The sequence below is a fragment of the Sorex araneus genome, chromosome 2, assembly GCF_027595985.1.
Source record: "Sorex araneus isolate mSorAra2 chromosome 2, mSorAra2.pri, whole genome shotgun sequence".
Classification (NCBI taxonomy): Eukaryota; Metazoa; Chordata; class Mammalia; order Eulipotyphla; family Soricidae; genus Sorex; species Sorex araneus.
In genome coordinates, this window is record NC_073303.1 from 277098950 (window position 1) to 277120941 (window position 21992).

At 51.6% G+C, this 21992-nt stretch overlaps 1 protein-coding gene across 1 annotated transcript in view; it reads left to right on the forward strand.

Annotated features, from left to right (window-relative positions):
* The first annotated feature begins 399 nt into the window (after positions 1-399).
* The window catches only part of PIK3CB (phosphatidylinositol-4,5-bisphosphate 3-kinase catalytic subunit beta), a 93457-nt gene continuing 71864 nt past the window's right edge, over positions 400-21992 (forward strand). The window contains exon 1 of the mRNA XM_055127861.1: positions 400-572. The gene's annotated coding sequence lies outside the window, so the exon portion shown is untranslated. The remainder of the gene's footprint in view (positions 573-21992) is intronic.

A 21992-nucleotide genomic window follows, 5' to 3' on the forward strand; every position in this document is an offset into this window, starting at 1 on the left:
ACTGCGGAGACCAGGCGGGTTAGAGAGCCGAGAACAGAAGCGAATCCCGGAGCGGGGGAGGCTGCAAGGGCCGGGTCAGGTGGTGCAGCGCTCCCGGGGACGCCCGGCCTGGGGATTCCCGAGCCTGCGTTCTCCTCCCGAAACCTCCAGGCTTCCGACCCGCCTCTCGGCGGCACCCTGCCCGGGCGAGTGCGCGGCGGGGCGGCCCCTCCGGCGGCGCCGCCCGGCCGGCAGGTCCGTGCCGCAGCCTTCGCGGCTCGCCGATTGGCCCGAGCGGCGCCCGGGGGGGCGTGGCCGGGACGGCGGGGCGGGGCCGGAGCCGGGGCGGCGCGCGCGCGCGCACACACACATACACACACACACACATACACACACATACACACAGACAGACAGACGCGCGGGCGCGGGCACGGCGTTGGCGCGCGCGTGCTCCGTGGGTCGGTGCGGCGGCGGCGGCGGCGGCGGCGCGGGCCCTGGCAGTGGGCGGCGGGCTGCTGGAGCGCCGCGCCGAGCCGGCGGGAGGTGACGGACGGCGAGAGGCGGCGATGGGAGCGCCGCAGCTGCTCGGGCAGGTGAGCGCGGCGGCGCGGGGCCCGGCGCGGGCGCCCGGGCGCGTTCGGGCGGGCGGCGCGTTCGGGTCCGCCGCAGCCGGGCGGCCGGTCGCGGGGCCCCGGCGCTGCGCTTCCTGCCGCCGCTGGCGCCGCCCGGCCGCCACCGGGCGGGGGCGCCCCGCGGCCCGCGGCCCTCCCGGGGGCTCGCGAAGGTGAGCGGCGGACCCCGGCCTGCGGGGGTCCCGGGCCGCCGGCGCGGTGGCCCTTCGCAAGGGGCGTCCTCGCGCCCCGCGCCCCTCGCAGCCGGGCGACCCCCAGGTGCCTTTTCCCCTTTTGATTTGGGCGCAGAAGTGTGTAACGTAGGGGCGGGGGCCCTGCTTGTCGCCGCGGGCCGGTGGGTTTCAAACCCCGGCTCTGCCAACTGTCCGGCCCCCGGGGGCCTCGGGCCAGCGGGACCGGTTTGTCCGTGGCACTGAAGCGGCGTCGCTACCCGCATCGCGGCGCGGCTGGGACGCGGGTGGCGGCGCGGGACCCGGCGCCAGCGCCCGGGAACGGGCTCGGGCAGCGGCGCTGCTGGTGCAGCATCATCCCCCTGTGAGCTTGGCTGCGGCGGTGCGTCTGGGGACGCGTTTCTATCCGAACGCCGCTGCTGTTGCAGTAACTTCCACGGGTGTTACTTAACGCCGGAGCCGGTTATCGTAAACCGCGGCCCCAGCTAGGAGCCCTCGGTCGTTGTCGTTTTCCTTCCGAGGCTCCGCTCGTTGCTATCTCGCTCGGGCTGCCGTGGATCCATCTACCTGTCGTGGGTACCGGAGCGGCTAGTGACTCGGGTTGGGAATAGCAGCGAGTGGATGCAGGGCCGGCTCGGCAGGGAAGATGCTAGTGGGACTGCCACTGGAAAGTGCCTGAGTGTGTCAGCGATCTTAAGTGACACTTAAACGCTGTCACTTGCTACAGAGTATGAACGTCCCAAGCCTAGGGAAACACTCCTTTTTCTGCATTGCTCCATCCGAAGGGAGTGACAAGTGCTTCTGTAAACATCATTGTGGGCAGGGTTCTGTCTGGTGAAGTCATCGTCATTAAATTAGATGAGTACTTATTTTGAAGCCCCGAATGAATGTTTGGAAATATGATTCCTAATAAAATCACCATCTCCAGCGACTCAGGATCCTCAGCAGGTCATTAATCACTGGGGGATTTTTTTTCTGCGACACGGGGAGATTTTCATGGTAAAAGCAGAACTGATGACGCCCTGGTTCATGTAGCATAGGCCTGGCGATCAGGATAAAGATCTTAACCTAGTTTCCCAAAGATAGACGTGTAACAAAGTGAAACATCTGAACTTTGAGGTCTGGAATTGTATTCACTAAGACAAAAGTGATAAGAAACTAACAAACACACACTTTGTTTTGTATCCTCTGATTTGCACTCTGATTGTGCTGATCTTCTGTTTTATTGTTACTGTTAGTGGTTTTGGGAGCACACCTGGTGATGCTCTGGGCTTACTCCTGACTCTGTCCTCAGGAGTTACTCCTGAAGGTACTAAGGAATGCCTGGGATCCCTGGCGGGTTGTTCACATGCATGGCACATGCCCTATTTCCAGCTTTCCTTAGAATCATCTAATAAGGCATTTGATTCAGCTTGATTTGTGAATGGGAGCGCAATGTATACGATTTTTATTTTATTTATTTTTTTTGCCTTTGGCCCGCACCCAGGGCCTTATCCTAGCTCCGTGCTCCAGGGTCATTCCTGGTGGTGCTGTGGGTGTGGTGTGAGGCCTGGACAGGACCTCCTGCGTGGAAAGCATGAGCTTTGACCTTTTGAATTATTTCTCTGGTTCTTATTTTCTTTCTTTCTTTTCTTTCTTTCTTTCTTTCTTTCTTTCTTTCTTTCTTTCTTTCTTTCTTTCTTTCTTTCTTTCTTTCTTTCTTTCTTTCTTTCTTTCTTTCTTTCTTTCTTTCTTCACACGGGGCAACAGCCTGGCCACAGCCAGTGCTTACTCTTGGCCCTGTGCTTCAGGGTCATTCCTGGGCCGCTGGATGTGGTGTGAGGGATAGAACCCAGGTCTGTGCTTGGAAGGCCAGTGCATAACTTGCTCTGCCGTCTCTGCCACCCCTGTTTTGTTTTTTATTTATTTATTTATTTTTATTTTTTTTGCTTTTTGGGTCACACCTGGCAATGCACAGGGGTTACTCCTGGCTCTGCACTCAGGAATTACCCCTGGCCGTGCTCAGGGGACTATATGGGATGCTGGGATTTGAACCCGGGTCGGCCGCGTGCAAGGCAAACGCCCTACCCGCTGTGCTATCTCTCCAGCCCCTGTTTTGTTTTTTAGAGGGCTGCACTTGGCAGTGTTGAGGGACTGCCCCTGGTTCTGCTTGGTCTTGGGGACCGGGCAATGCCGAGGATGGAAGCAGAGAGTCCCGCGTGCAAAGCCCGCTCTCCTCCCTTCCAGCTCTCGCCCTCGTCCCGTAGGAAATAGCGCTTGTAAACTAAATTAGGTTCTTCCTTGTCGACTAATTGTGGTCTCCCTTGCTGTGTACCATCAGCCCTCTGAGTCCAGCAGTGAGGTTCATTGCTGGCTATGGTGAAGGGCTAGGGCCTGGGGTTACATCTTGGTTTTAGGCCTGCACCGGAGTCCCAAATATCTGGGGTCTTGGGGATGTTATCCATTCTTCCTGGGATTTTCTTTTTTCTTTTTGTTTTGTGTTTTGGTGCAGGGATCAAATCCTGGGCTAACGTGGGAACTATAACTCTACCACTGAGCTCCATCATATCCCTTCCCTTCAGTTCTTTGGTTGGGTATTGTATTTGGGGTCACACCCGGCGGTGCTGAGGGCTTACTCCTGACCCTGATCTCAGGCATCACTCCTGACAGGGCTCAATGAACCATTTGGAATCCTGGGGCTGGAACCAAGGTATGTTTGCAAGACAAACGCTCTACGGGCTGGACTATTGCTCTGGTCCCACAATTTTTTTTAGGGGGTGAGGTGGGGAAGGATTTTGGTATACCTGGTGGTGCTCAGGGGTTATTCCTGGCCCTGCGCTCAGGAATCACTCCTGGTGGTGCTTGGGGAGCCTTTCAGGATGTGGGGGTCAAACCCAGGTCAGTGGTGTGGAAGGCAAGCTCCTACTTGCTGTTCTATCTCTCTGGCTCCCTCACAGTTTTTTGGTTTTTTTTTTTTTTACTTAGAAAATTTGAGTGCATGTTGGAGGAGCTGTGGTATAAAAGAGTCTCCCAGGATCCTGTGTTGTTGTTGTTGCTGTTTTGGGCAATTCCTAGGGGTGCTTGGAGGGTTATTTCAACTCTGCTAGGGGTCACTCCTGCCGGTACGCTGGTACCGGGAAATGAAACCAGGTTTTCCTCATTTGCAGCATGTGCTTTGCCTTTTGAGTTATATGTGGGGCACAGGATACTCCACGTATGTGCTTTTTCTTCTCCTGACTCTATTGTTGACTTTTTCATCTCTTACTTCAAAACACCCGAATGCTTTAGGGCTCCCAAGCCTGGCGCGCGGTTCCGCTTTCCTCCCCGAGCTCCGGTGATCTCATCCTGGCCTCTGTTTGAAACGCTATCAATGTGAGGCTGATGCTCAGATTTTTATCTTCCGTCCTGAACTTCAGATGTCTTCGGCCCGCCCGCTTCATGATCGCTTCACTTTCTTTGTCAGTAGGCATCAGAAACTTAACTCGTTCGAACTGGAGAGCCCTTGGTTTTCATTCCTTAGCCTGTTCCTTCCCTGCGCCTCTGTTTCATACCTGTGCCTCTCGGACCCCCGTCCCCCCCACCCCATCTCCCCCGCACCATCTCAGTTTCAGGCCAGTGCTCTGGCTTCTTCCAGCTGTGTGTTCTGATGGCTCTCCGTGGTACTTGGCGGACCTTTCTGTGCTGGAATCACAAGGAGACTCCAGGGGTCCAGCTGCGAAGCATGAACATCAGCTCAGGAATTTATATGGGATCTTTGGCGTGGCGCTGCTGGGGGTTTACTCCTGGCCCTGACCATATGCATTGTGGGGGATTGAACCAGGGTCAGCTGCATGTAAGGCAAGTGCCTAACCCCTGGCTCTGTGTGTGTGTCTGTGTGTGCGTGCGCGTGCGCGCGCATGTGTGTTTGTGTGTGTGTGTGTGTGTGTCTCAGTAGGGCCAAACGCTGTGGTGCAGTGGGTGCTGGGATGGACCTCATGGCCCACATGTGTTAGTCACGTGAAGCACCAGTCGAATGATCTTCTTGGCTCTTTGACCTGTGTGTGTGTCCGTGTGTTTCATGGTGCTGGAAATAGGACCCAGGACCTCAACACATGCCAGTCAAGTTCTCTGCCCCCCCCCCAGCTCCGGCTTTGGCTCGTGACTTTTTTGTTGTCACCACCCAGTACTTAGGAAGTAGCTTTACTAGTCTTCTTGCTCTCATCTTGATTGCTTCGAGTTCATTTTCTTGTCTCGTCCTTACCTAGTTTGCTTTTGGGCCACGCATGGCGGTACTGAAAGGCTACTCTCGACTTGGTGCTCAGGGGTCATACTCAGCGGTGCTCAGGGGACCTTGTGGTGCTGGGGATCGAACCTGAGACTTAGAGCTTGCACTCGGCTTGTTGATCTCCCTCCGGGTTCATTTTCGAGCAATATTTGTATAGTACAGAGGCTAGACGCTTTGTCTTGCACACAGCTGACCCCAGTCCAGTTCCTAGTGCCACTATGGATTTCCAATATCATTAGCAGTGACCCCCGAGGTGACCCCCTGAGCAAGGATTGAGGAGTAGCTCCCAGCACCAGGTGTCACCCCTAACCTTTCCTCCCCAAGCAAACAGCAGAGTGATCTTTCCTTTCTTGTCCCAGCGGTTTCATATTACACAAAGAAGCAAATCCAAACTCTTGCATTACCAGTTAATTCTCTTGCTTACTCGGTTTATTTGGCTTTTCTTCCTCCAACACAATTTAAGCTTTCTTACTATGAGCTCTGATACTATATATGCAGGGACCTTGTCTGTTTTTCCTGGGGTGTTGCCAGTAACCAGAACAGTGTCTGGAACATTTAACTCATGTTGTATGAATGGATGTGTGAATGAAATTAGTTACACAATCTTCTGGTTCCAAGTATAACGTGTTCTGAACACATTTCACCCTTCTCTTGGTTCCAGATTTGTGCGATTGAGAAAGGCACCAGGCGGCCTAGAGTTACTGTTAAGTCTCCTTTCTCCTGTGTCTTCACTGATGGGCTCTAGCCCCTGGGAATCGATTTTGTTCATTGTCTGCTGGACTCTTAATAATTTGGTAAAGAAGCAACTCAGCTTTCAAGCCTGTTTTCTCTTTTTGGTTTTTGGGCTCCACGCAGTAGTGCCTGGCGGAGACCCTGGGCGGGGAGTCACTTCCCCAGCCCTTGTTTTGTTCTTCGGAGGCATTTAATTAGGGGATTGGTTCTCAGATGTGGTAGTTTGATACAGTTTAGCATACCAAGTCCTATATGTCGCACTTGGAATTTTCATGAAGGGCTGATGTTTTTATTTTAATCACCCCTTCCCAAAAAACCCCAAAACAACCAAACAATCTGGGGGTATGTGGGCTTGGCACCACCCTGGCAGCCCTGCTGGCGGTGATCTTTTCTGCCACACGCCATTGCTGGCTGCCCGCAGAGAGGCTGGTGAGTGCCGCCGCCAGGACACGGGGACCCCACCAGGCCCGTGTGTGAGCACTGTAGCTACCCAAGTGAGCACCACACCGTCGCTCGTGGGTGTCCACTGAGAGAGGGACCCCTGTGCCCCTGTAGGTCTGCGGGCACTGCAGCTGAGGGACCCCGGCCGTCTAGGTGTTTAAAGCTGGTATGTCAATCAAACGTTTCCCTGCTCATAATAAATCATCAGGATGTTTATTTTAAAACAAAATTTGAGGAAGCTGTGCGGCTGCATATGGGCCGCGACCCACGGCTTGCCGAGCACGTGTGGGCGAGAGCGTTGCTCCCTTCCAGCCTTCCTGGTGCAGCTCCCAGCCGAGGCTCCAGCCTGACCTTTCAGCGCAGCGGTTTCCAGCGGCTGGGCTCCAGAAATTTCCCTCCGGTCCTCAAAAACATCGTTGCCACATAACACAGCTTTCATTATAGAAGATTAGATTAAAAAGCGAGTCTACAAGGTATTATTATAGATAATGTTTTTATTCCTGCCTTCGTGGGTCCTGCAGGATGTTTCCGGTCTCTCCTGGTTGGCCTGTGTTCACACCCGTGCGGAGCGCCTCCAAGCTGGGGGGCCTCCTTTTGCGCTGTCCCCCGTGTCTTCCTCCTCGGTCGCTTTTATATTCCTCTCTCCTGGCAGTGTAACCTGAGCACCGCACGGGTGGGTGTGTTGAGGGTGATAACCAGCACTTGCCCTGATACTGTGGATGGCATACCTCTAATTTAGGCCTCTCCTGGAGCCAGTAGACTTACATTTTTCTATGACTTAAAGGGATTTTGTTGGGATGGAGGTGGGGGCGGGGCGGTTTGGCCACACCCATCGGTGCTCAGGGCTTAGGGGTCATTCCTGCAAGGCTTGGAGGCCCATATGTGGTGTCAGGTGTAGACGGAACTGGGTTCAGCCGTGTGTATGGCAAACACCCAGCCCCCTGTACTGCCTCTCTGGCCTTAGGAGAAAGTTGTGTTTTGCATTTGGACTGTACCTGGCAGGGCTCAGGGGCTGTTCCTGGCTCTGCTCTGGAGTGACCCCTGGGAATAGTCAGGGGTGCTAGGGCTCAGGTGTCTGGCGTCTGGCGTCCTGTAAAACCCATAAGACCCGGAGAGTTGAATAAAACATCGCTAAGAAGAGAGCACTACTGAATTAAAAATTGGCATGCTGTAAACCTAAATTTACCTTTGTGTGTGTGTGTGTGTGTGTGTGTGTGTGTGTGTGTGTGTGTCTGGCCCTATGCTTTTTTTTTTTTTTTTAAAAAAAAGAACATCTTGCCCATTCTGAGAGCTTGCCAAGTTCTGACCTTATTTGTCTTTGACTTTTGACCCACACCCGGAGGTGCTCAGGGCTTCCTCCTGGCTCTGGCGGGCTCGGAGGACAGCATGGCATGCCGGGAATCCAACCAGGGTCAGCCACATGCAGGCAAGTGCCCCGTCGCTGTACTATTCCAAAGTTAGAGCCCTTTTTTTTTTTCAGTTTAATATTTTTTAGGTCTGGCTCTAGACCTGGAGGTGCTCAGGAATTGCCCCTGTGGCCACCGAATAAAATAAAATACACGGGGTTGATCCTAGGTTGGCTGCATGCAAAGCAAGTGCCCTACCTGCTGTACTATATTGCTACACCCCACCCCCATGTTTCTGTCTTCTTTTTTTTAGTCATTGTGGATTACAAAGTTATCCATGATTCCGTTTCAGGCATACAATGTTCCAACACTAATCCCTTCAACAGCGTCCACTTCCCTCCGCCAAACCACCTGACCACTGTTTCCCTCCCACTTTTTACACCTTTGGCACCGTGGCTTCTGTTTCTGTGCTGATAGGGTGTCACGTGAAACCTTGCACAAGCCTTCAGCAACCCCCTTCCTCCTGGCCGGCCACTTGCAAGTCTCTGCCATTTTTGTAGTGTTCTCTTCCCTGTGCCATTCCCCTCTGCTCTGTAGATATTTTTGTTTGTTTTGTTTATTTTGGTTTGGGGGCCACAGACTGTGCTCAATTGCTCCTGGCAGGGTGCTCAGGGTGCCCCTGGCAGGGTGCTCAGGGTGCCTCCTGGCTGTAGCTGGAGGCGCCCACCTGCAAGGCCTGTGCTCCCTCGAGAGTTTAAACAAATGCCCAGACTTATAAGTGCCTCCCCCTCTTACATTCTACAGAACAATTCTGGCACCCCAAGGAGTTCCTTCATGTTAACCCTTTGTAGTCACACCCCCATACTGCCGTTCCCAAGCCCTGGACTTATTTAAAGACACTGTCACGGGAGGAATATGTCCGAACTGGAATAAGTGGATAATTGCACGACCTTCAGGTCGGTTCTCTGTTACAAATGGAAATGAGAATTCCAATCTTCAACTCAGGGAATTTATATGCGGTGAATTTCCTTTGTAGAAGGAGACATGTTTACAAAGGCTGTAAGTTAAAAAAAAAAATCATGTATAATTTCTAGAACCTGTCCAGGGAGGCAAGTGCTCTAGAGTGACCTTCTTAAAGGGCCATTTCGGGCCAAAGAGATAGTAAGCAGGTAGGGCACTTGCCTTGCATGTGACAAACCTGAGTTCGATCCCCTGCACCCCTTATGAACCAGGCAGGAGTAATCCCTGAGCACTGCCAGGAGTAATTCCTGAGCCCAGAGCCAGGATGGGCCCTGGGCACCCCTGGGTGTGGCCCCCAAACAAACAAACAAACAAAAAACCTCTTTTGCTTCACTATTTTGTCTCCTCCCAAAATTCTTGTCTGGTAAAGTTCGTGGGATGGTGAAGTTCGTGGAAAACCCCTGCAGGGTTCGAAGGACTTTCCCCCTCTGACCAGGAGCAATTTTTTTGCCTCAGCCAGAGTCCGAGGCTCCCCGGAACTGGGGTGGTGGGGACCAGTCCCTGCTCCCAATCAAGCAAGTAGGCTTCAGGTGCAGTTTGACAGCTGGTCAGCGCTTGTAGTTGGCTGTCTGGGGTGGGTGGCCAGGTGAGCGGCCAGGTGAGCCCCAATGTGGTCGGGCAGAGAAGTGGAAGCACGGCTGTCTCAAGGCCCCCTCCCCATGTCACACACATCACCTGCAGTCGCGTGTTACCTCCTGGATCCCGAGGAATGCTGCCTGGAACAAATCTAAGCGCTGGAGTAAAAGACAGGCTTGGAGAAAGTTGATGATCAGTGCTAGAGAATCTAGAGAGGAAAGCAGAACCCTCATTACATAATTCTTGGCAGAACCCATCTTCAGCTTACCTTGTGAGAGCAGTGAATGGAAATTCCAGGTTTGCCAGAGAGGAGAGAATGTTTTTACCACCAGTGGATTTTATCGGACAGCGCCTCAGAATTTCTTTTTCTAGGGGTCAGAGTGATAGCACAGAGGGTAACTGTTGCCTTGCGTGTGGCTGACCCAGGTTCAAACCCTAGCACTGCACATGATGGGAGCATTTTTTGCTCCCTGACACTGCACATGATTCCTTTGTGTGAGTCTAGAATAAGTCCTGAGCACCTCCAGGGGTAGCCAAAAACAACACCCAAATTTTCTTCTTTAGCTAGTCGCTCCCCCCCCCACCCCGTTATTTTGCTTTGGGCCACATCTATCTATGCTCAGGGGTTACTCCGGGTTCTGCACTCAGGAATTACTCCTGGAGATGCCCAGGGGACCAAATGGGATGCCGGAGATCAAACCCAGGTTGGCCTTGCACAAGGCAAATGCCCTACCCACTCTACTATCGCTCTAGCCACTTTTTGGTTTGTTTTGGGGCCACATCCAGAGGTGCTCAGGACTTACCCCTGGATCTGTGCTCAGGGATTCTCCCTTCCTGGGATTCTTTCGATCGTGGGAAGCCATGGATCAAGCCCAGGATGACTGCGTGAAAGGCAGACTCCCTACCCACTGTACTATCTTCCCAGCCTCCAAAATAGTTTTATTAAAAAAAATTTTCTACATTTATTAGGTAATGCATGGAGAGGAAGCGTGTCCCGGAGAGAACTTGAGCTTCTGCAGCGGGGAAAACCCCCAGGTGGAGATGGGGCCGGTCTCCTGGGAAACGGGCTCACACGGATAGCTCATAGAAACAAGTGGATTGGGCTTTTCCAGGGGGACGAGTTGCCCTTCTGCGGGCCTCGGTCAGTTCTCACTGCAGTGCTACAGCCCCTCCCAAGGCTGCAGCCGTGCTCTAGGCCCCGGGTTCCAGGCCCCTCAGACGGCTGCTGTGTTCCTGACGCCTTCCTGCGGGGCCCGGACTGCTTTCCCAGCCGCCTTACCTGGACCCCATAGGCTGCTCACCGCCCTGCTGCGTGTTGTTAAGGTGTGTTGCCAGTGTGGCTTTGTCACCTCGCTGACTTGCTTCCAGGTTATCTAGACATTCTACCTCCTCCTCCCCTCTCCCTACTTCTCCTCACCCCTACTCTGTCTCCTCTTCCTCCTCTACTCCTCTTTTTTTGTTTTTGGGCCACACTTGGCAGTGCTCAGGGCTTACTCCAGGCTCAGTGCTTAGGGAATCAGGCCTGGTAGGCTCTGGGGACCTTATGCCGTGCTGGGGATCGAACCCAAGTCAGCCGCTGCAAAACAAGCACTCTCTGCCCGCTGTGCTATAGTGCCCGCCCCTTTAACACATTCACAAACCCTGGGGCTGGAGACAGAGTCCAGCAGATCCCTGCGCCCCACATGGTCCCCCCAGCACTGCCTGGAATGAGCCCTGAGCATTTGGCCAGGAGTAAACCCAGAGCACCACTGGGTGTGACCCCAAGCCAGAGCGAAGCACAACAGATCATAAATCTTGGACTGGGGACGCACTGAGAGCTCAGCCATGCTTTGCCTCGAGGCACGGTTTTCAGTTTTTGTTTATTTTTGGATAGTGCTGCTCAGGCCTGCTCCTGGCTCCAGGCCGGGGACCGGGTGGGGTGCTGGGGTGAACTCCAGTTGCTGATATGCAAGGCAAGTCCTTACCCCTGTACTGCCTCTCTGACCTCAACGCGCATGGGCTTGGTTGCTTGTACAAGATGGTATGGGGGAGCATCGTTAAGTGTGGCCCCCCCAAAAGGCCAAAGAAAAAAATAAAAGAAAAGGGAAAACTCAAAAAAACGCTTTCCTCTGATTCTGGGACTGATCTTCCTGTATTCCTGGCTCTTCACAAAGAGTGAGTGAGTGTTTCCTATTTCTTGGAATATTGGAGCAGATTACCTGAGATTATTGTCTGCTGGTCCTTCAAGTGGGAGTAATTAGCAAAGAAGAGTATTTTCTGGAGGGTTTTCTTAATTCTCCCTGACTTGAATCCCAGCACTGCCCTGGGAAGGACTGGCCTACCCCCCACTCCCCAGCCCCCATCCCCCGCCCCCCACAGCCTCTGGGCCTGGCTACTCTGGGGACCACCAGCCTATTCACTCCTAAAGGTCTGATTATCTAGGCCTTTCAGGAGGGGAATTATGTGGATTAGGAAAAAAAAAAATCTGTGGGCAATCCAGAAGATTTATTTAAACTGTAATCCAGCCACATTCCTAACTGACCTTTCCCTTTGCATGTCTAATAACTGATTTATAATAATTGCTAATTTCGTCCCTCTCTCCTCCATTTAGAGGAAGGGCCCTGAGGAAGCTTGGGAGGGATCCGAGTCGCAGGGTAACCAACGGGCTCTGCTGCCTAATTTGGTGTTGACCTAGTGGTTTAACCACAGTGCTTACTAGACCTTGAAGACCTGAATTCCATGAATTCCTCACCTGCTGAGCCACGGAAGAAATCTGAGCGGTTGTCAACAAGAGTCCTACTCCATTTCCAGACGGTGTACTTTATTAGCTTAGATTATTGAGTTTTTGGGATTTACATACTCAAACCAGTATTTCTAGATATTCTGGATGACAAATTTAGTGAAATTTAGCTTTTCTATGTGTTTTTTTTTGGGGGGAGGGTCATACTCAGCAGTGCTCAGGGGTTACTGCTGGCTCTGCATTCAGGAATTACTCCCGGCACTGCTGGGGAACCATAAGGTAAAACGTCCTACCTGCTGTACGTTCACTCCAGCCCCTGTTGTTTTGGTTTTCAGGCCATACTCTACTGTGCCCAGGGTTTACCCCTGGCTCTTAGCTCAGTCAGTGTTCACCGTGGCCAGGATTTAGCTGACCTTGTGCCTCAAATCGAGCCCAGGTGGGTTGCATGCAAGACGAGTGCCTTAGTGTTTTACTCTGTCTCTGGGCCCCAAGCTGTAAAAATCTCATGCTTACACTGGAAATGGTATGTTTGCGAACCTTTGATAGACGATTTTACCCTCTATTTCATTATTAATGTTTTTCCTAAGAGGCTTCTTGTGTTCATGTCCTGTGAAAACTGAAACTTCGGGAATTGAACATGCTAATGGCACACAGCCTTTAAGTGAGAGAGCGGGATTTCAGTGCCAGGTCTGGCTCATTCTTAGAGTTATTCTTCCAGTTGCAGGCCCAGAGGGATGGTACAGTGGGGAGAGCACTTAGGATCTGGCCCAGTTCAGTCCCCAGTCTGGTCTCTCGAACTCAGGACCCACGAGAAGTGTGAGCCCAGAGCACAGCTGGGTGTGGTCCAAAGAATTATTCTTTTTTTTTTTTCTTCGCTTTTTGGGCCACACCTGGCGATGCACAGGGGTTACTCCTGGCTCTGCACTTAGGAATTTCTCCTGGTGGTACTCAGGGGACCATATGGGATGCTGGGAATTGAACCTGGGTTGCCCGCATGCAAGGCAAACGCCCTACCCGTTGTGCTATTGCTCCAGCCCCGAAAAAAAGGAATAATTCTTTTCTTCCTCCCCCCCTTTTGGGTTTTTAGGATTTTTTTTTTTTGCCACACCCAGTAGGGCTCAGGATTTCTCCTGGCTGTGCTGTGGCCACAACCATTGAGTTCAGGGTCTCTCCTGGCTAGTTCTGTGCTCAGGGGTCACTTCTGGCAGTGCTCAGGGGACTGTGTGGGGTGCAGGGTCGGCAAGAGCATTACCCATATACTATCTCACTGTCCCTCATGAAATTTAGTGAGTTTAAAATGGCAGTTATTTTTTGGGGGGGGCAGTGGTGAGATTGGGGTGACACCTGGTAGTGTTTTTGGGGTACGTATGACTGTGCTTGGGGGATTACCGCAGGGGGTGATTGGGGGAACTTGACCAGAGCTGGTGCCAGACAAGTGCTTTATCTTCCCCACTGTCTCTCTGACCCAGCCGCCACATTTTAAAATTGTATTGTTTGTGTTTTGTTGGGGCCAACCCCTGGCAGTACGCCAGGCTTCCTCCTGGCTCTGCGCTCACAGCTCACTCCTGATGGGCTTGGGGCCGGGTGTGTGCCGGGGATCAAAGCCCTGCCGACTGCATGTAAGGGAATCGCCTCACCTGCTCGGCCCTGTGGTTCGTGGCATGGTTTTTAGAATTTTTATCACCTTCATTTTTACAGTGTCAATTATATTCAGAATCAGAAAGCCATTTCCCGAGTATTTTAATCATTACCTTGCTTTCTCTCGCTTTCTGAGACGGAATTCTATGGCTATGTTCAGTTTTGGTGCGGAGCCTCCTCAGCCAGGCTTTTGGGCGCGCTACTGCCAACACTTGGCCAGGCAGACCGGGTGGCACAGTCTCCCAGCCTGAGGGTGGGGCGCTGCTTCTCCCTGAGGTGCTGACCCCCCCAGAGTCATTCTGGTGCTCAGAGGGTTCCAAGTTCACCCAGGCCTGGCGCTTCAGAAGCGCGCGCCCCTCGCCCCCTGCCACATCCCTGGCCCCGTGGCTCAGTTCTGCTGAGTGAGAGTTAAGCAGTGACGGCAGAGCCAGAGTGGTGGGCTGCAGGCCCGGCCTTGCTGGCGGCCAAACCCCAAGCGCAACCAGGAGTGGCGCACGAACACAGCCCGGGGGATGCTTTTCCTTCTTGTGGCCTAACAGGCAACTCATAAAAATGCTTGCTCAGGCTTCCTATCTGGGATGCCTGGGTTTGATCCCCAGCTCCACGTGCCCCAGCACTGCCAGGAATAACCCCCCAGTGCAGAGCACAGAGCAGCCCCAAGCAAAACAAGTGAAAATGAAAATGCAGAATATGCGCTAGCAAGGCAAGTGCCTCCCCTGCTCTGCCCTCTGGCCCCGTCTGGGCTTCTGCACACAGACTTGCCCTTCCTTATGCCCCATGCCACCATAGCCTGCCTTGAGCTAGATTCAGCCTGCGCTGTGCCTGATGACTGGACACTATTGCTGCTGCCCCCCTGGGGGAAGTATTCATCCAGGAGATTGGTTGGGGAGGTGGCTTCAAGGGAGCGAATCCCTTCTAAGATAAGGAGCTGGGGCGCACTAGGAGAGTCCTCCAGGGCTGCAGGGGATGCTCAGCTAGATAGGGGGCCCGGGGAGGGGAAATCTGCATCCGACAGATAACGCACATGTGGGGAACACCGGGTTTCTGGGAAGAATGGAAACATTAGCCGGGGGCCCAGCTTAGTGGCAGACTGTGCGCCTTCCATGAGTGAGGTGAGGACCGGGGTTCTGGGTTCTGACCTTGGCACCACAAAATAAAAGACACCTGAATCCCCCATCCCGGCCTCACTCGAGCCCTGACTACTAAATAAGCCAACAGCCATCTCCCTCCGTCAGAAGGAATTGGACAGCCGTGTGCTTTTTTGATATTTACATAATGCACATATGTGTATGTACACGTATTTTGGGGATGTCAAAGTTGGACATTTTGGGGTTGGAGTGATAGCACAGCGGGTAGCACGTTTGCCTTGTACGCTGCCGACCCGGGTTCGGTTCCCAGCATCCCATATGGTCCCCTTCAGCACCGCCAGGAGTAATTCCTGAGTGCAGAGTCCTGTGCATCACCAGGTATGACCCAAAAAGCAAAAAAAAAAAAAAAAAAAAAAATTTGGGCATTTTGCAGTCTTGCTGTATCCCTTCGACCCCTTTCAGCTTTATTGATGGGAAAGTTGCATCCATACAGTTCATTCTACGTGTGTAATTCAGTGGTTTTCAGTATCTTTCTAGTCAACTGTGTGACCATACCACAGCCAGTCCCGTTCCTGTCTCCAGTCCTCACAATGACAGTGACTTTATGTCTCTCTAGGTTTGCTGGCTCTGAACACTGTGGAGTGGACCATATGGCTATTTAAAATCAGTGTAGCATTTTCAGGTTTCATGTCAGAGCTCGTGGCATTTTTTCCTATGTGTTGCTGAATAATTCTGTTTTAAGTCCATTAATAAATGTGTCTTGCCAAGGATTAGGGCTTTAATCAGGAGCTTGTTCATGTCCTATATTTTCTTTTTCTGTATCACCTGGTTAACATGGTGTTGCATATTTATAGTGCATTGTTGGTGGAGAGAGGGCAAGGATGCGTGTGATGGAGAGGATGGAGACAGCTCAGCTCAAGCAGGTTGGCTGTTCCTTAGTACCGGGGCAAGGTTTGTTTTTGGCAGTGCCAGGGATGAAACCAGGAATTAAACTTCTGGGCTGCAGAGTATAAGGACCCCACGACCGTGTACAAGGCAGGCTCCTTCCCGGCTTACTACCCCTCAGGTTCTTAAATGATTTGTCATTGATTTCCTTCCTTCCTCCCTCTCTCTCTCCTCCCCGCCCTCCCAGCAGCATGCCTTGGTGGGGCAGGGGCACTCCACGGGGTGCTGGTGATTGAACCCAGGTCCGCCACAGGCAAGGCAAGTGCCCTACCCACTGCAGTACTTGACTCTGTTTTCTTTCTTTTTTTTTTTCTTTTTGGGTCACATCCAGCGATGCACAGTGGTCACTCCTGGCTTATGCACTCAGGAATCACCCCTGGCGGTGCTCAGGGGACCATATGGGATGCTGGGAATCGAACCCAGGTCGGCCGAGTACAAGGCAAACGCCCTACACACTGTGCTATCGCTCCAGCCCCCATTGACCCTATTTTCTAACTGGTTTTTATCCTTGGTTCCCAGAGTTAGAGAATTTCAGGGTTCCCTTCACTCCTCTGCGTCTGGAGTTGTCAGCATGCCTTCCACTGAAGTCCCACCAGCGAAAGGAGCCATCTCGGGGGACAGTAAGCGGCGGGGCGGTGCTCGCCTGCATGGCTGACCTGGGCTCGATCCTTGGCATCCCATGATTCCTGAGCTCCGAGACAGGAGCCAGCCTAGAGCTGTGCTGCATGTGACCCCCAAACAAAAAGAACAGTTAGAAAAAGACCCCAAAAGAGCCATCAGCTCATTCCCCCAATCCTGTTCACTACCCTTGATAACTCATTAGTTTTTACTGAGTTCAGAAGTTCAGAAGTTGGGGGATGTGGTGGGTGTTGGTTTGTGTTTGGCTACACCTGGCGATGCTCAGGGGTTTCTCCTGTTCTGCATTCTTAAATTACTCCTGGCAGGCCCAGGGGACCACTGGGATTCCGGGCATTGAATTAAGGTCAGCTGCATGCAAAGCTAGTGCCCTATCGAATGTACTATTGCTCCAGCCAGGTTTTTTAAAAAATTTAAAAAAATTAAAATTTTTTTTTAGTCATTGTATTTCTGTGCCATTAAATAATGACCTTTCACTTCCTTATTTTTCTAAGGCGTGACAGTCTGAAATTCTACTCATTTTGTCGCACAGAACACAATTTCATCAGCTTACATGACAGAGTAGGGTGCCACTGATTGTGTCTACTGTGCTCTTTCTGGTTTGTTCTGGAGGGGGAGCATCGTGCCACGTGTGGTGGTACTCGGGTGTGCTCTCAGGATGCGCAGGGGAGCATGCGGGGTTGGGAGCGGCCCCTGGCCCCCTGCGTGCACAGCATGTACTTGGACCGTCTCTTCTCTGCCCCCACTACAGCGTCTTCATTCAGTCGTCTCCACGCCATTTAAGTATTTAAGTTGATGCGGTGTTTTGGTTGTCAGTAATAACTGCTGGTATGTGTGAACTATAATGTTATGGATGTAAATACTCTTCTGAGTTAGTGTTTTCATATCCTTTGGATAGATGTCTCGGCTGGTATTGGTGACTTATGGAATTTCCATATTCATTTCTTTATCTGATTTATATTTGCTGGGGAGCACGCCCCGTGATGCTTAGGGGCTACTGCCAGCTCTGTGTTCAGGCCTTGCTTTTGGTAGGACTCTCTGAGCCACATGTGTTGCTGGGCCCAAATCCAGGTACCCCACATACAGAACGCATGCTAAGCCCATTGAGCTGTTTTTCCTGCTTTGATTTTTTTTTTTTTTTTTTTGCTTTTTGGGTCACACCCAGCGATGCACAGTGGTTACTCCTGGCTTATGCACTCAGGAATTACTTCTGGTGGTGCTCAGGGGACCATAGGGGATGCTGGGAATCAAACCTGGGTCGGCCGCATGCAAAGCAAACACCTACCTGCTATGCTAGCACACATGTGGCCCATGTCCCACAGTTGCGGGGACACCCCATCCCCATGCTTATGGGTCCCTAAAGCGTCTTGAGTATCTTTTGTGCAGGGCTTTGTGTGAGGCAGATTTTCCTGACTGGACGGCGCTGCCGTGTGTGTGTGTGTGTGTGTGTGTGTGTGTGTGTGTGTGTGTATGTGTGCATTGCTCAGGTGTAGTTTTGACAAGAATAGGCTGTTGCTCCTTTAGAACTTCGGCCACCCACTGTGGGGTCGTCAGGAATATCCTAGCTGCGAGGCAGCTCTTTCCCAAAACTAAAAACTGACGAACGATGTGACGAAGGTCCTGAGAAATGCCTGGCTGAGCTGTGGAGCCCAGTGTCCCAGCTGTCCTGCCTCCGAGATGAGTTGGCCCTGTCTGACAGGTGGACGTCACCTCTGCTGTCTGCCGGACCGGCCCACAGTGGTGGCGGCGGCCGTGCACGGTGCCTGAGATCTCCTCACGACGCTCTCCATCCAGTTTCTTCCGTACTGCCTCTCACGCCTCCAGGTGTACCTGTGCATGTCTCTGAGCGCGCCAGCCAGCCAGGACGCTTCGCCTGGGACAAGTCGCTGGTTTCTGGCTGTGCTTTAGCAGGGAGCCATTGCTGTGTGAGTGTCTGTTCTGCCATCTTGTTTTAGTTTTCACTAAGACTTTTTTTCTGGGCTGCAGGAGGGAGTGGGCTGAAGCTGGCCGTGTGGGCGGAGGCCCGAGTCCCGTCCACTCATGACCTAGGATTAGCCCCTGAGGCCCCCCAATCACCAAACCATCAAAAAAGTGAAGACTTTTTCTTAGGTTGAGGTAGTTGTAGATTCATCTGTAGTTGTAAAAAATAATACAGAAGGGGGAAAAGAAATAAAAAAAAAAACCCAGAGGATCCTGCTTACAACTTATTTTTGTTTCTGGTGGCAGTATCTCGTAGAACAGTTTGAAAAAAAGTCACAAGACTGGAGCCATAGTAGGCGTTTGCCTTGCATGTGGCCAACCCACATTCGATCCCTGGCACCTCATGTAGTCCCCCAATACCCACCAGTAGTGATTCCTGAGCACAGAGCCAGGAGTAGGCCCTGAGCACCACAGGTGTGGGTTCCCTAAAGATGTCCCAGCCAGGTAATTGATTTTGTGCTCCTTCCACCTCAACCAAATCTCTCCAGTTTGCATGCACAGTGTGTGTGTGTGTGTTTAGTTCTGTGTCAGTTTTTTTTTTTCTTTTTGGGTCACACCCAGCGATGCTCAGGGGTTACTCCTGGCTTTGCACTCAAGAATTACTCCTGGCAGTGCTTAGGGGACCATATGGGATGCCGGGGATCGAACCCGGGTCGGCCGCGTGCAAGGCAAACGCCCTACCTGCTGTGCTATCGCTCCGGCCCCCTGTGTCAGTTTTAATAGGTGGATTGTTGTGATCAGATATGAGGTCAAAATACAACCTTTACAATTACAGAGTCCCTTGTGCTACATTTTTCTGGCCTCAGCCACGTGAGCTCCCTCCCAGCTGCTGCACCCTTTGGCTGCTGCGGGTCTGGCCTCTCCCTGGTGTTGGTGCCGCCTTAAGGTGCTTTGTCAGAGAAATCGAACTTGATGTCAATGTTGAGATTGGCTTGTTTCATTCAGCATCACCCTGGAGATGCATCCAAGTTGTTGCTTACATTAGTAGGCATCCTGTTACCTAGCCAGGTTATAGTTACCCACTTTCAATTTAACATTGGTCTGTGTCATGAATGGACCACGCACGTTCCAGTTCAACTGATTGTACCTACCTCTAATCCTCATAGCACCACTGTCAACACCAGTGCCATCGGGCTCACACTGTGCATTTGGAGACCAAGTCTCTCAGTCCCCCTAGTATGAAAGAATTCTGATTTTATTCTGGATTTGGGGCCACACTCGGCTGTGCTCGGGGATCTTTCCTGGTTAGGTGGGAACCACAGGGGATGCCAAGGGTTGGCTTGGCCCCTGGGAGGTCGGCCCCTCCCCTGCTGCCTTTCTCTTTGTGGTTGCTGTGTATTTGTTGCTCCGATGGGGTCACGCACACTCAGTTGAGGTGCTTGCACACTGGTTATGGAGCTTGCTGGGCTATAGCACACTTGGTAGGCACCCGGGATCACAAAGGCCAGGATTGCCTTGCGCTCGTGGGACAGTGCTGGGGGTCATATCTGTGGCCTCACATGTGAGGCAGGAGTGCCGCCACTGAGTCGTATTCCTGGGCCTGTAAGAAATATATTCAGGCTTGAATTTCTCTTTTTTTTTGTTTTGTTTTTGGGTCACACCCAACGATGCTCAGGGCTGACTCCTGGCTCTACACTCAGGAATCACTCCTGGCAGTGCTCAGGGGACCATATGGAATGCTGGGAATCGAACCCGGGTCGGCCTCGTGCAAGGCAGACGCCCTACCCTCTGTGCTATTGCTCCAGCCCCTTGAATTTCTCTTTTTGGATGGAGCATTGATGCCTCTCATAAGCTTATTAGAAAAAAAAAATCATGCAATGCAAATAAAGACAGGGAAGATGACTTTCTTCATTGCGATTTGGTTGAAAACAGTTCGGGAAATTAGCTCCTGTCAGTTTGTCCCCGAGTCATGAGTCAGTGGCGCCCGCCCTGCCTGGACAGACGCCCCAGCTCCATCTCTCGAAATAGCAGGTCATTCCTCTCCTGCAGAGGTGGGTGCGTGTATTTAGTCTCAGCAGAGAGCAGTGGGTGTTTGTGTACAGTTGGAGATGCTTTTTAGGATCTGCTTTCCCTGTTCCTGCAGGGCTAAATTTTGAAAAGGTCTAATCTGGTGTGGTCGGGCCTCGGACTGCTGGCGCTGCTCTCAGTGTTTCAGAATATTATTCTTCCGTGCATTTCCTTTGGCTGAAGAACCAGATATGGGAATCTTCCCCTCACATCACTCTATTAGATGATATGAAATTGTCCTTTGCTTACTGTTCCTTTATTCAGGGAACATCTATCGAGTGATGTATGCTCAATGCTGGGAGACACGGCTGCAGAGTTAAAGATTCTTGGCTTGAATGAATCTTGAGACAGACAAATGAAAAGATGATTCTTTAAAAAAAGTTTTTTAGTGACCGAACATGATGGCCACTCAATACCCCTATTGCAGACCACAACACCCAAAAGGAGAGAGAGAGAGAACAAATTGGAATGCCCTGCCACAGAGGCGGGGTGGGGTGGGGTGGATGGGATTGGGGGTGTGGATGGGAGGGATAAAAGAAAATTTTAAAAAAAAAGAAATTTCACCTTGAAATGATTAAAAGCCGTGACCCAAATAAAATTGCTCTATGCAGGTTCTATTTGAAAATAAATAAATAAATAAAATAAAAGTCCATCTGACTTTAACATGAAAAAAATAATAATAGCACATTTAAGATTACACAAAATTCACTATACATACTATTTGAGTAGCCATGTGCACTACATGATTCTGTAGTTCAAATAGATGGTAAATGGGTGTTCAAGGGGATAGATAACTGTTTCCTTTAGCATGAAGATTTGTCTTGACAGTGTCTTAAGAAATAAAAATCAATTAAAAATTTTTTTTAAATATTGTTTTTTTGTGCCACACCCTGTGGTGTCCAGGACTCATCCTGGCTTTGCACTCAGGGATCACCCCTGGCAGGATTTGGGGACTGTTTGTGTGCATTTGGCGGGAGTGGGGTGGGGGAGCTGGGGATTGAACTTGGGTTGGCCCCATGCAAGGCAAGCACTTACCTACTGCACTGCCTCTGGCCCACTGTTAAAAATACTTTAAACTGGTGTTGGCATGGATATGGGGAGAAAAGGACTCTCCTTCACTGCTGGTGGGAATGCCGACTGATTCAGCCGTTTTGGAAAGCAATATGGACGATTCTCAAAAGATTAGAAATTGAGCTCCCATTTGACCCAGCAATACCACTTCTGGGAATATATCCTGGAGATGCCAAAAAGTATAGTAGAAATAACATCTGCACTTGTACTTGTACGTTCACTGCAGCATTATTTACAGTAGCCAGTATTTGGAAAAACCTGAGTGCCCAAGAACAGATGACTGGCTAAAGAAACTCTGGTGCATCTACACAATGGAATACTATGCAGCTGTTAGAAAAGATGAAGTTATGAAATTCGCATATAGATGGATCAACATGGAAAGTATCATGTTAAGCGAAATGAGTCAGAAAAAGAGGGACCGACATAGAAAAACTGCACTCATTTGTGGAATATCAAGTAACAGAGTGGGAGACTAACACCCAAGATTATTAAAGATAAATACTGGGAGGATTGCTCCACAGCTTAGAAGCCGGCCTCATATACTGGGGGAAAAGGTAGTTCAGTGAGAGAAGGGATCACCAAGTAAATGGTGCTAGGAGGATCTGCTCGGGATGGGAGACGCACCCTGAAAGCAGACTATAGACTGAACACGATGGCCACTCAGTACCTCTCTTGCAAACCACAACACCCCAAAAGGAGAGGAGGGAGGGAGGGAGGGAGGGAGGGAGGGAGGGAGGGAGAGAGAGAGAGAGAGAGAGAGAGAGAGAGA